Source organism: Halyomorpha halys, unplaced genomic scaffold, assembly GCF_000696795.3.
Source record: "Halyomorpha halys isolate HHAL.00 unplaced genomic scaffold, Hhal_1.1 Scaffold587.1, whole genome shotgun sequence".
Lineage (NCBI taxonomy): Eukaryota > Metazoa > Arthropoda > Insecta > Hemiptera > Pentatomidae > Halyomorpha > Halyomorpha halys.
The window spans coordinates 176,933-181,756 of record NW_027109405.1 but is presented as its reverse complement, the minus strand read 5'-3'; the positions used below and the strand labels follow the sequence as shown (position 1 = coordinate 181,756).

The window sequence follows — 4,824 nt, the reverse complement described above, 5'->3', positions numbered from 1 at the left end:
TGACAGATCGGGTGGAATCAACAGTATTTCGAGACAACTGAATAAGGTAAGGTAGTAAGATTTTATCCAATAGTTGGGACAGACATGCGGCTCATTGCCTCTCCCTGTTACTCTAGATAAGCTAATCAAGGGCTTGAGATCTATTAAGGACCAAGAGAGGAGAGAGGAGAGGTATAAACAGAAAGCTGTTTAATATGCCAGCCTTATCTGCACAGATTTCGCTAATCCCGGACTAACAGAGAGTATTAGTCTTCCGCTCGGCAGGTAGCTAGGGGGTTCTCCATCAATCTGCAACTTCTGTCTAGTTTCAGCGTCAAATATCGAACATCAAAATAAACTTTTGATCCAAGACAAAAATTACTTTAAGGATACAAAGTCCACAAGCAAATAGTTATGTCTAAATATAAATACGATTTGACCTTTATATCGACATGATCCACCCTGATTCTTACTTTTGAGAAAAAACCTTTATGTAGAATATTATACAAATTTTATAATAGTCAGATGTACATTTTATTTTAGATCAAGTTTGAACAAGGTCAAACGTTATTGTTATCAAAGGACTTTTTTTTTTTTCTGACCTCCTAGAAAAATAAACATAAACAAATTAAATATATACAATAAAAATGGATGTATATATGTATCAAAGGACAGATTTTAAAAATGCATTAATTTTATACTAAAATTAGTTTTATACGGTTTATGAGAGTTTGGGTCCACTGTTCTAGCCAGATTATTTTGGCTTAAATAAAATTAAAATTTTGAATTAATCGAGTTTGAAAAAAACAAAACATTTATTGGAATACTACATTTCTGCCATTATTAAGGACAATGGGTATTAGGGTAGTAAATATAGAATTATACCTGATATGTAATGGGAGAGACCAACTGGGAAAAGAGAAATATAAATTTACTGTAAGTTCTTTTGGTGGCGAATTCTCAAAAAATCACTCAATTGCATAATTAATTTTATATGCAAAAATTAATACCCCGATTTTCATAATTCATTCACAATTATATATTCAAACACCAATAAAATAATGGTAACAAACTGACGAAATAATATAACATTATTACTAAGTATCTATACATTAAAATCAAAAATTTTCAGGATGAAAGAATACTCTAAAATGTCAATGTATTAAACATATAGGAGAGAAATGAAAAATTAAATTTTATAACAACGAAACAGATTTTTTAAAATATTTTCATACCCTTTTGTTGAATTGAATAATTTGTGTTTTTATTATTATCTTTAATATACTATAATATAATATTTATTTACTTTTAATATAATTATCTGTAATATCTCAGAAGATTAATAATAAGACAATAATAATACGGGTTCAAAAAATACTAATTATTGTTATTAGAATTAGTGCTGCTTGATATAATGCTTGAAACATTGAATATGTGGAATCGAGTTTTTCTAAGCAGATAAATATTTCATTATCAGGAGATACGTACCAGATTTTATAGGTTATAAAATGAATCCCATTGACATAGACACATGCCATTCAATATACCCCGACTGTAATCTATTACTATATCAAACTTCCTATCGATTTGCAATTTGTTGCCTCGTGCTGCGTAACCCCGTTGAGTCCACCGGTCCATGACGTAAAAAATCACCGCAGTTGATTTGCCGCACGTCCTCCATTTTCACAATCCCACAAAAGATACAGGAAGAGCTCTGTGGTAAAAATCTTGGGAGCAGGCACTGACATGGTCGATAAAACCCGCCAATTTCCTGGCGGGATTCACTGCGGGCCACACTCCCGCCAAAAAACACATATGTTCCCGCGCTCCTGAGATTTATGGGCTGGCGATCTGCGAGGTTCTTTTATCTTGTGGGCAGTCCGGAGAGGACATGGTCATCAGGGAAAAATATGGCCTCTGATTTGTTTCCGATCGGACCTAATGAACTGTCGCGTAACAAAAAAAAAACTGTCCACTATTGTGGGTGGATGAAGGGGCTTTGACTACAATGGTATTATTACCGACTTCATACTGAAGCATGATACCATCAAGAAGGAATCATTTATCGGATATGGTAATGAAACGGTTATATTATTCTTCAATTGCACTTATTTTAGTGTCGAAAGATTTGGAAGGAGCAAGTTTAATACGTCACTTAATGAGAGTCAACACATTAGTACATAAGTTGATGTGACCTGATAAATGGCCAATATAACAATTTCCAGCCCAAATCCTCCAATTAAGTATATACTAGCTTCAGATTATTGTTTTGTTTACAGATTGATAAATACATTTCCATCACTCCAAAATGTCTTAAAATTTTTACGTGACAATGTAATGAAAAATAAAGAACTTTAATTCTATAATTGTGGAATGAAATACTTGGCCCCTAACCATGGTTAGGCACTATAGGACGGACTCCATTTAGGTCAGGACTTATTGTCTTGGCCGAAAAAAAAACTTTAACTAACATTTCATGCAATATAACCGAATATTTCTTCAGGCATATCAGAAAGAGGTAAAAAAATACTACATACCATAGTACACAAGCATATATACAAGTCTTAAAAATATATCGTTAAAGGTTTATCGATATTTCCAAGTCCTGGATTGAGACTTTGGAGAAAAAACTAAATATTTATAATTTTAGAGTATTTTATTATCTTCCTAACATTAACTATTCACATATTTATAAGTATAGAAATAAATAATTGAAAGTCCAATATTAACCGAGGTTTATAGTACCATCTACCGGATAATACTTTACAACCCTCAGGGATTTGACAAACTATAATCTCTCAGACAATATCAGTATCTCTGAGAAATTCCCCAAGACTGAGGACACTTAGGGAAGGATGGCTCCTTTGTTGTCCTTAATCGCCCAATATCTCGTTAATCCAGAGGAGGGAGCTCTACGGCCGGATGGACATTTCTTATTGCCCCGCCTAAGAAAGGAATTATTAACGGATCATTAGCAGTTATTGCAGTTATAACACAACTTCAGGGCCTGAGATTGATGACCAAGAGTTGGATAGATAAACTGCAGGACTTAAGCCTTCATTCCAGACCCCATGGTATCCTCGTTAAGGCGGGATATTAATGCAAAGAGTAATTGTGTAACAGTTAGATATATTATGTATGAAATTAAGTGTTCCGTAGCAGTCGTGGCCGAGTGGTTAAGGCGTCTGACTAGAAATCAGATTCCCTCTGGGAGCGTAGGTTCGAGTCCTACCGACTGCGAAACCTTTTTGAAAAACTCCTTTTTTGAATGGACAATGCATACAATTTTTGTATTTTTTGTCTCTAAGTCGATGAAAACGTTTTAGATTGAAAAAAAAACCTAACATCATGAATTATTAAATATTCATTTTCATATATTTTACGAATTTTTTTTTATTAATATTAAACAAGCCAATTCTTTGACCAATTCTAAACCTCGGGAAAAAAAGTGTACACAAAATGAATTGGTTATAAAAAAAACATTTTTACTAACAATTTATTTAGTTATTTTCTTGAATTCTTTTATTCTATAATAATAATAAAACGAGTTGTCAAAATCAAGATCAATAAGTATTAGCGCTATCTGTATCCATTCTCACCATATATGCTGACTAAACTAAAATAGTTATAAATTATAAATATGATATCTATACTAAAAACAATACTTCATACAAAAGATGAAGAAACTTAAATTTAAGTAAAAATAATATAATGTTAACTTATTTTTAGAAGTAATAGACTTTGCTGCTCATTCCAAGTAAAGGCTCCGCCAATCGCTCTTGTATTAAATTTCAAAAAATAAAAACAAAAGAACAGCATTGATTGAGAAATTCTTCGCAACCACTTAAGAGATAAAATTATCTGTGTATGTAGTTTTTCCGATATAATATAAAAACCTCTTCTCTTCGTTAGTTAAAAGTTTAAATATTTAAATCAGAAGAGGATAGTTAACCGTATGAAGTAGATTGTAGGAAGATAGTCCGAGTGGCGGTCAATAAAGGTGAAAAATAGTAAAAAAAATATACTATTTAATAACAAACGTTTCGCCCTACTTTGCATGGCTTCGTCAGGGCTGTCATGATTGAAAAAAGCAGAGTTGTCAACGTTAGTAGTTTTTTTTTATACTATTTTGCACATTTATTGACCACCACCCGGAATATCTTCCCACAATTTAAATATGTAAGTTTCACCAATTGTTTTTGCATTAAATTTCCAAAAATAAAAACAGAAGAACATCATTAAATAAGAACTTCATTGCAACCGTTTAAGAGATGAAATAAACTGTATAAGTAGTTCTTCCGATACAATATAAAAAAACCTTTTCTCCTTACTAAAAGTTTAAATTAAAAAAACATATAATGTGGTGATCTAACCATCAGCAGTCGTGGCCGAGTGGTTAAGGCGTCTGACTAGAAATCAGATTCCCTCTGGGAGCGTAGGTTCGAGTCCTACCGACTGCGAAATGTTTTTTATATAAAATCAATTGACGCTATGTCAGTAATTAACTTATTCATTTACTTTTTATTGTTATTGATGCATATCTATTTAGATCAAACCTAATTCTACCAGACAATTTTAAAATGTAAATGCATTAGTTCTGTACAAAAGCTACATGTTGTTACACTTTTAATTATGATAGTGAAAAAATCATTAAAACTATATATAATTTTATCTAATTCGACAAACGATTTTTTCAATAAATAGATAATGTATTAAAATGTATATTAAACAATCCAATTTAAAATTAAGGTTTTGTAAGTGTAATTACATAAAAAAATTACGATTTTAAAAATTACTTAATAATAATTTTTTGTTAATATAAATTGTTATATTTTAAATATCTCG

At 31.4% G+C, this 4,824-nt stretch overlaps 2 non-coding genes across 2 annotated transcripts; both read left to right on the top strand.

The window, feature by feature from the left end:
* Positions 1–3,137: 3,137 nt before the first annotated feature.
* On the top strand, positions 3,138–3,219 carry TRNAS-AGA (transfer RNA serine (anticodon AGA)). The gene has a single exon. It is a non-coding gene; the product is annotated as a tRNA-Ser (tRNA).
* A 1,138-nt stretch (positions 3,220–4,357) lies between these two features.
* Positions 4,358–4,439, top strand: TRNAS-AGA (transfer RNA serine (anticodon AGA)). Its single transcript has one exon. It is a non-coding gene; the product is annotated as a tRNA-Ser (tRNA).
* Positions 4,440–4,824: the final 385 nt, after the last annotated feature.